Here is a 10,461-nt window from a genome sequence, read left to right as displayed (position 1 = left end):
TCTCTATTTCTCCTTGTCTCATGGAAGTAGCCATTAAACTATCAATTCTACCTCAGAAATTGTACTCTTCAATTTCTCTGGTTATCTTTCCCCCAAAAAACTCACTTTCTGGCCTAAGTATTTTCCCAATTTTTCACAAGATTCCTTAGCTTGCTCAATAAAGCTTTTCACAATTGGGCCTCAATCCCACTCTCCAGCCTCAGACCACTTTCCAAAAAATTCCCTACTCTCCAACCATTTCCGGAATATATCTTCTGGTTCTTTAACATGTCCGTACCTTTGCACATGTCTTGTCTTTTCCATAGGATGTTTTCTATACCAGCATTTCTCAAATGTTCTTGAAAATAAGAACGAGGTGAATTGCTTGTTGATGAATACAGCTGCCCATACTATTCCCCCAGTCTGATTTAGAGGATCTGGGATGATCCTGGGAAGATATATTTTTAACAAAGACCCTCACATTCACTCTTATCATCAAGTCTGTTTAAGAAATACTTTTCTGTCTTACTCTACCTTCAGAATGTAATTTTTTTACCCTCCTCATCTGGGAAGGCTTTGTGAATGCACAGGTAAAATTCTGTCCTCCAGGACATCAGGCATCTGCTCTAGAAGCACTTGCTACACTTTTTACTAACTAGGTCATATTTTAATTTACCTGACACTGCCCCCCCCCAAAGTTTTCAGTGACTTCTATTAGCTACAAAATAAAATCTGCACTCAAGTCAATTCAGCAAATTTTTTGAGCATCTGCTACACATCAGATACTATGCTATGTCCTCTACAGAGTTGAAGAAGACATGATGCCTAACCTCAAGGAGTTCACATAGTCTAGGAAGGAATGTCTCTGCATTTAAGGTCTTTCAAATCTTGACCCAACATACTTTCTCTCGCTCACTATCGCTTAAAAGCCTTTTTACACTCTGTGCTCTTTACGTTAAATAATGAATGAAAAAACAATTCTTAATTTTCTAAGGTACTGGACAACTTGAATTATTAAATTATAGAATATTAATATTATTATATACATGTCTCTGGCTGCCTTAACCTCTATCTTTTTGCTAATCTGTCTGCCATGGAATATCCTTTTAGCCATCTATACAAATCAAATTCCTACCCATCCTTGAGAGCAAACTTCAAATTTGATGTCCTCTCCAAGGCTTTCCTTCATTCCTCCCACTATAAAGGAGTCATTCCCTCTTTTGGACTCCTATTGTATTTTATATGTACTTTTCTATTGAACTTAGTTATTTCCAAATTTTATTATAATTATTCTTATGAATGTTTCTCCCTTACTAGGCTATGACCACTTTGATGGTTGGATTGATGTATTCATCACTATAATCCCTTCAACCTACTATAATACCATTAGGCCTCATGATAAACATTTGATATAACTCTGTGAAATAAGTGAAATTTAGATTTTTCTTCATATTTGATAGAGGCAGACTAATTTTTCCCAAGTTTTAGAATGGAAAAGTGATCACAAGCTAACCACTTGAAAGAGTAAAGTTGCTATATACTAGAAGACATATGAAAATAGGAGAGATATACAAGAATGCTCAGAGCAGCATTATTTGTTATAGCCCAAACTAAAAATAAACTGAATGCTTACCAATAATAAAAGGTAAACAGATCATGGTATAGTCAACCGATGTCGTATTTTACTATAATGAAATGAATTAACTAAAACTGTACACAAGAACATTGATGAAACTTAAAAATATAATACTGTGTGGAAAAACAAAACCTAAAAGAATACATACTATGTTATTCTATTTATATAAAGTTCAAAAGAAGTATTACCAAATTATATTGTTTAGGGATTGATCCATAGTAGTGTACCTATAAAGAAAAATCAAGAAAGCAGTTACCATGAAATACAGAAGTGTGAGTACCTGTGGCAGTGATGAAGGAGGCTTTGATCAGGAAGGGATCCATGGGACAGTAGTAGGTGCCCTATTTTGTGACCTAGGTTGTGTTTATATAGATGTTCATGCTATAACTGTTTGTTATTCTGTCTCTATATGTTTTTACACTTTTCTACATATTTGTTGTGTTTTGCAATAAGAGTGTTTCTTTAAAGGTAATATTGTGGACAATGGGAAACTATTCTAATTAAAGGGTTCACATTTAGGCAAAGTAGTAGGGAACTATATGTGACTCCACTTAATGTTATAAGGATGTTAAAAGGTCACTTATGACATATGTTTGGAGTAACAATGTTTTATTTTTTATTTGATTATAATAGAAATGAACTCTGGTGTGATTTTTCTGGCAATACCAAAAGACGTGATTAAGTACATAAACTTAGAACCTGTAGTTATCCTCAGTAATCTTTAAAAAAGAAATTGTGATTGATTAATAAAAACTTTTTAATTTTTAAATTGAGTGAAAAATGCCTAATCTATTGTCATACATTTGAAAAGAATACAAAGACATTTATTTTTGCCATCCCATATTATACAGAGATTATTTACTATGTATTGTTATTAATATATGTAGATTTTAAATCGCTCATATTCAAAATTTCTGCTAAATACAATATTAATAAACATGGATGAAATAGAACGTATCAGTTATTAATTGAGGTTATTATTCCTTAACATGAAAATTTATAATTTGTTACGAACTAGCAGGTGTGACAGTTTGAAATGAATTATTGTTCAGAAAATATTCAGTCCCCTTTCTTCCCATTGAGGACTTTATTATCTCATTGATGTTGGACATGGCCATGCAACCTGACTTGGCCCCTAGTACATTGGCAGATTTGACCTTACGTGTGCTTCTGTGGTTTGGCTTGGTCCTTGTGCTCTAGTGCTCTATCATAAGAAGAAATGAGCAAGGTAGCTACTGCTCTTTAATCTGGGCCCCCAAATGTATACATGTGGAAGAGCCCTGAACCCAATCCACAACCTAGAGGCAAGTTCAGTCAACCCACAGCCTGAAGAAGAGCTACCCAGCTAAGCCTTTTCTAGCCCAGCTAAATCTCAATACACCTTCAGGACTGGGAGTGAGTATAAATGCTTATTGTTGTATCCTGAAGTTTTGAGGTGTTTTTTACACAGCATCATCATGCCAATAGCCTACTAATATATAGGCAATAAATAAAACAAAAAGTGAGATATTACATAATTCACATGACAAAATCATTTATCCTCTCTGAATATCAGTTTGTCTTGTATACCATGTTCAAGATCAAATCTTGAATAGTCTAAATTCAAACTTTAATAATAACAGTTGAAATTCTTTGGTTACTTACTATGTAACAGGCACTTAAATGAATTAATTCATTTAATCTTTACAAAAATACTTGTAGATACTTTTATTATCGTCATTTTATAGAAGGATGTATAGAAATGACTCAACTCCTGTCCCCATCTCTCTGGCATTTAAAACTACTCTCCTCCTTCATGTCCACACTGACCTCTTAATTATTTGTACTTACCAGTTATCCTCCTACCCAACTTCATGTACTAGTCCCTTAGTCTGGAATGCTGCTTCTTCCTTTCCCCAGATTTTCCTGGTTATCTCCTCATCATCTTTCAGCTCTCAGAAGAGGCTTCTAGAACATGCCCCGGATTGGATCTGGTCCTTTGTTCCACGTACTGGTTTCTTGTCATTGCTTTAACAAATTAGTACCAATCTAGTGGCTTAAAACAACACAAATTTATTATCTTACAGTTCTAGAGGTCAGAAATCCTAAAATCAATGTATTGCCAGGGCTACATTTCTTCTGAAAGCTCTGGGGGAGGACCCAATTCCTTGTGTTTTCCAGCTGCTAAAGGTTGCCTGCATTCCGTAGCTCATGGCCACTTCCTCCATCTTCAAGGCCAGGAAAGTGGCATCCTCAAATCTCTTTCTCTTCTCCAAACACCTCCTATCTCTCCTGCCACATCTCCTTTTCTGGCTCTTCTGCCATCCTCTTTTAAGGACCCTTGTGATTGTATTGGGCTCACCTAGATATTTCAGGCTAATCTCCTCATCTCCTGATCCTTAGTTTAATCACCCCTGCAAAGTCCTTTGTGCCACATAAGGTAACACAGTCACAGGTTTCAGGGATTAGGATGTAGACAACTTTGAGGGCCATTGTTTTAACTACCCCAATATAAATTCTCAAACTTCTTACAATATTTTCATATGTTCCTTTATAACATTTATCACAGTTTCCAAGTTTATATTTGCACGATTATTAATTAATATATCTCCCCTTTGTCACTTGAGGACAAAGACTGTTCATTATATCTCCAGCTTATTGCTCAATGCTTAGCAAATGGTAAGACCTCAGAAAAAATATCTTAATCAATGAATGAACAAGTCAACATTGACATACAGCTTCCTTGAAAGCTGCTATACTCTTAAGCAGTATTAATAACAATATATAATCTTCAGAACAAGGAACACGAACATGATAGTTTGTTTTACACTCATTGGCTTGTCATAGGGTAAAACACCTGGAATATTTTGCTTGGTTCTGAGTACCACACTTCAAGCATTAACGAGGCAAATTGGGGCACGTTTAAAGAGGGCAACATATAGTAAAGGAACCAAAAATTTTTGGCCGGGCGCGGTGGCTCACGCCTGTAATCCTAGCTCTCTGGGAGGCCGAGGTGGGCGGATCGTTTGAGCTCAGGAGTTCGAGACCAGCCTGAGCAAGAGCGAGACCCCATCTCTACTAAAAAATAGAAAGAAATTATATGGACAGCTAAAAATATATATAGAAAAAATTAGCCGGGCATGGTGGTGCATGCCTGTAGTCCCAGCTACTCGGGAGGCTGAGACAGGAGGATCGCTTGAGCCCAGGAGTTTGAGGTTGCTGTGAGCTAGGCTGACGCCATGGCACTCACTCTAGCCCGGGCAACAGAGTGAGACTCTGTCTCAAAAAAAAAAAAAAAAAAAATTTAGGTAAAACTCAGAGAATTTATAATGTGTAAGGCTTAATCAGTAGAGATGAGGAAGGCTGTGAAGGAAAGAAAAACCCATCATCAAAACTACCATCACCAATAAATATTATCACAGCAGTTTTGTATGTGTTTGTGTGTGTGAATGTGCACACTGCACATGTATTTTGAAAAGCATCGTTTTTAGTAGTAGTTTGTCCCAGCAGGTAATTTTATAATATTTTCTCAGGTAATTATTCTTATTCTTCAAATTATTTTGTATTCATTTATTTTATTTCAGAGTATTACAGGGGTACAAATGATTTGGTTACATAAATTGCTTTTGTACTATGCCCATCCCTCAGATAGTGTGCATTGTACCTGTTAGGTGTGATTTTACCCATTCCCTACTCCCCCACCACCTGCTTGATTTCTGATGAATGTTATTTCCATATGTGCACATAGGTGTGTTGATCAATTAGTTCCAGGTTAATGGTGAGTACATGTGGAGTTTGTTCTTCCATTCTTGTGATACTTCACTTAGAAGAATGGTCTCCAGCTCCATTCAGGTTAATACAAAAGGTATTAGTTCACCGTTGGTTTTATGGCTGAGTAGTACTCCATGGTATACATATACCACATTTTAATCCATTCATGGATTGATGAGCACTTGGGTTGTTTCCACATCTTTGCAATTGTGTATTGTGCTGCTATAAACATTCGAGTGCAGATGTCTTTTTTATAGAATGTTCTTATTTCAGATATTATTCTTTAGAGAGAGAATTTCTGTAGTCCTGATAAGTATACATAAAATTATTTTAAAATGATGGCTTAAATTGCATTTTGGCATAAATATTCAAGTAAAATTAATCCAACTAGCCATAGAAAAAATTTTTGATGGTGCAATAAAAGCTACTATTAACTTTACTACTTGAAATTCTCACCAATGAAAAGAAATCAAACATTTAAAATATGAATTTGTTTCTACTGAGTATATTTTTAATAGAAAGTGATTACCTCCTTCTCTAGTGCTAGGTGCTATATCTGTTCAAAGTTTTTTACTTTGCCCAAATTAAGATAGGCCAGACATTTTGTGAAAACCCTTACATACTGGTCTCAGAGATTTGATACTAAGAACTACAGATGTCTCTTCTATATCATCAGAATGATTATACAGATTCTTGGATCCAGGAAATGCATTTCCAAATAGTTTTATATACTGTACCATCATTTGGGTATTCTATCATCTATGTCGTATGTTTTTATTCATTCCTTTATTCAACAAATATTGATAGAGTGCCTACAATGTGCCAGGCTCCATTCTAGGACCTTGGAATGCACTGGTGAAAACAAAACAAACAAAGATCCCTGCTCTCGTGGGGAGCATTCTTGGGGGTGAGGAGGAGATGGAAAATAATAAAAAAAACAAAAGTAGCATATGACAGATGGTGGTAAGTACTACCAAGAAAAATAAAGCTGAGCAAGGGGATAGGGGTTTTTTGAGGGCAAGGGGGTGAGAGAAAAAGGTTGCAATTTTAAATATGGTAGGATAAGGTGGTGATAAAGACCTTCAGAAGGTGAAAGAGTGAACAAAATGGGCGTCTGGAACAGGTTTCTAGGCAGCGGAGCAGCCATGCTAAGGTTCTGCAGTGAGACCGTACATGGTATTTTCCAGGCAAAGTGAGGAGGCTGGTGTGGCTGGAGCAGAGTGGGCTGGGCGGATTATAGGATGTTTGGACAGGGAGGTCCTGGTGAAATAGGATGAGGGTCAGTATTATTTCATGTAGAGGCTTGAGGACATTTGTGAAGAACTTGGCTTTTAATTGGAGTGACCCAGCCTCACTCTGGGTGCTGTGTAGGAAGACTGTAGCAAGGTCAGGGTGTTTATAGGGAGGTCAGTTGAAAGTCTACTGAGATAACCTAGGTGAGAGATAACTGTGGTTCAAAGCATGGTATTAGCTGTTGGTGGTGGCAAGTGGGCAATTTCTATCATAGAGCTTATGAGATTTGGATGTGGGTCAAGGATAACTCCCAGGTTTTTGGCCTAAGCAAATGGAAGCCTAGGGTTATCATTAACTGAGAGGAAAAGGAGCAGGATTGGTGTGTGTTTCTCAATTAGGTGCAAATTAGGTACAAATCTCATGTGATTGTACTTAGGTATAATGAAATTCTGGAGGTAAAGAAGGTGTTAAAAATAACTTTGAAAAGGTGATACGATAAGGGTGACATTGAGGTTGGGGGCTATATCTCATTTTTTATACATTAAATGGTTGGTGTAGAAAACATTTTGTAGTGAAGTCTGATGAACCTTAGGTGCTTTAACTTCTTTCTGATCAAGAATCCGCAAAGGTATAAGAGACATGGATAAAGAGCTGTTCAGGCAAGCCCCAATCATAGGCACCATCTGTCTTCATTATGAATTAGGGCGATCAAACGTTTATTTTTGCAAAATTGCTATTTTTTCATCATGACTACTTTTGTATTCATTACTGTGATTGAGTAATGTACATTATGAATATTTGGTTCTAAGAAACAGACAGAACTGCTGATAAAAAGAATGTGTAAATGCTTGTTGAGCTGCTTAATAAATAACTATTTGATGATGATTCTGTAGTATGTTTAAAGGGCAATTCTTCTTCTGTTGCTTTGGAGTTCATTTGGCATTCCAGAAATGGATGTAATTTCAAAGGGTGGCCAAAATGTATCAATTAGCCTGACAGCTAGGTCTTTTTAACAGATCTATAAATTTCCAATTTCCTTTGCCCTCTTAACCACGGTAAATCATCCTGAACAAGATCATTCTTTTGAACAACAGCCTTCTTATTAGCTGAGATCAACTGAGATTAGAAAATGAAAAATACACTAGATGCTGAAAACTCTTTATGAAGCCACATTTGTAGGATGAGTATTGAATGAAGATTAATGTGTTATTTTCAGCTTCTAAATCATTGATTTAAAAATTTATTTTCTATATCCCACTGCTGGATTAAACACTAATATGTATGTGGGTAGTTTACTTGCTTGCAAGTATTATCTTTCCACCATTGGGTTTATGTATTAATGGAAGGGAATGATTTTTAATTCAAATATATCTTGCTTTGCATACCACATGTGTTTCTGAAAGTGCTGCACATTAAATTGATTATGTTTACCATTGAATTAAAAATTAATGACTAGATCCTTTGTGTTAATGTCTGATCAATTTTCATTTGCTCTTTGGATAAAATACAGGATCCTTAGCACATCATGTGGACCTTATGTGATCTGGACTCTGCCTACTCGCTAAAGGCAATCTCAGCACACTCTCCCAGTCTCCTCTTCTATCTCTAAGCCACAGCAAGACCGGTTTTCTTCAAACACTAATACTTCAGACTCAGGATTTTTGCACATATTGTTTAAAATTTTAGTTCTCGAACATTCTCTGTTTTTTAAAAATATAGTACATATAGTAATTACTTTCTTAATTAATTGTCTGTCTTCCCTTATCTAGAAAGTAGGCTCCAAAAATGCATGGATTTTTGTCTTTCTAGTCATTGCTGAATCTTCACAGCTAGAACTGATGAATAAATAAATGAATGTATGGATAAATGAATGAGGGATTTCTCATTCCAGAATGCAGATTTCCCTTTTTGAAAACCAGGTAACTTAGTAATAATCAAGTATGGATTATTTCTTATTCAAATTCTAATTTAAAGTTCATTCTTTAAGAACACTCTTCTTTGATTTCAGGATAAGATTATGTTCTTCTGTTATTTGTTCTCATAGTTTCTGTACTTCTCCATAGAGTTTACTAGAACTTTAATTTATAAAGCCTATTATTTATGAGATAATTTGTTTAAATTCTGGCTTCTCCCCTAAGCTGTAAGCTCTGTTAGGACAGAAAATGTTTCTGTATTATTCTTAATTGTATCCCCAACACTAGCACAATGCCTGGGACACAAAGTTCCTCAATAAATATCTTTTGAATGAAGCTGTGGATGGGTGATAGTTAAGCAACTCCTCATTGTAATTTTCAGTCCCTCTGTTCCACTTGTCCAATGTTCTAACAGAAAGAGTAATTAATAAACCACAAAAGAATGTTTTAGTATACTGGATAAGTTCCTATTTAAATGCACACACCCCTCCATGAATTCAGTAATGCTGTAGGATCCCTTAGAGTTAATGCCTCATAATAACAACCTCTCGCTCCACATTATTTAATTAAACACATACTTGATGAGTTCCTCCTCTGCTCCAACTCATGCAGAGGGAAAGAAAGTCGTGTAAATATTGAAAAGACCATGGGTTAAGGCTATGGACTGCTGAAAAGACCATGGGTTTTAAAACAGAAAACATTTCCTACCTGGAAATGATAGGAGGTAGCTGGCTGTAGTTACTGGGAAATGATAAGTTCACATGCTTGTGTGTGTAAGATGTATACTGGTAAACCTGTGAAAATTTTCCATTTCTTTCTCAAAATTTGATGCCCGCTACACCAATGTTGGATAAAATGGATTAACTTAATGCTTTGTGTTGTATGATGGCAAACAAAATTGGGTTATTGATCTTGAATATCGCGGTGAATTTGTCATAATAATGGATACTTTTTTTCCCCTTTAACAGTGGTTGGCTAATGGTCACAAATAGGTACAAATAGGTTCTGATGATGTTGAGTAATGATGCTCAAATAGAGTTGAATGATGCAGAGTACATGGCAGTCCTTGAAAACTAGAACATAGACTCCATTCTGTATTCCACTTCTTTGTAGCATGCTCAGCACAGGTTTTCAGTTGTATCACATCATCCGTAATCATTACATATTGCTGTCCTTTCATCTTACCCTTTGCTTGCAGCTCTAATAGATGGGACTGAGATAATAAGTATGAACAAAAGAATGTTCCTTCCTCTAGGATATTCACTACTTTTTGTTACTTAGGGTATCTATGTAATGACATTTGACATAGATCCAAACACAAGGGCAGCCCCATTAAAGGCTTCTGATACACTGATAATCACACTGAGAGCCCAGTCAGAACAGCTGCTTCTAGCTTGCCCACACACCTGCATCATAGGGGCAAATGTCCTGGAAGCCTCTGCCTCCACACAATCATACCTACAGGACATACACCTAGAGGAGAAGATCTGAATGTTCTTATTCACAAAAACAGAGACCTGAATACGGGAACACCATGTATGTACACACACACACACACACACACACACCCTACGCATGGAATAAAGCATTATACATACCCAGCCAGGGACAGCGCACTTAAACACACATGCTTTCGGTCCCTACCCAAGACTCCTGGAACACTGGTTTGCTTTTCTCTGAGCCATTCACAAACTAGTTCTTCATCCCTGGGTATGTCCCTAGTGTGGATAAAGCAGCAATTTTGCTGCAATCTTTCCTGTCTTTTCAACTTTTCTTTGCTCTCCCTCAACTCCCAGAGGGCCGGGTGGCGCCGGCCGGCCGACGTCCGACTCTGGTGCCCTCCCCGCTCGGCTGCCGCGCCGAGGGGCGGGGCAGAGCAGAAGGCCAGGAAATACCCAGGAGTGTGTGTCACCTGCCCCCGACAACTTGTTGATTCCCAGGAGCACCGCC

Source organism: Eulemur rufifrons, chromosome 3 (assembly GCF_041146395.1).
Source record: "Eulemur rufifrons isolate Redbay chromosome 3, OSU_ERuf_1, whole genome shotgun sequence".
Taxonomy (NCBI): Eukaryota; Metazoa; Chordata; class Mammalia; order Primates; family Lemuridae; genus Eulemur; species Eulemur rufifrons.
Note: the sequence above shows the minus strand (reverse complement) of the source record.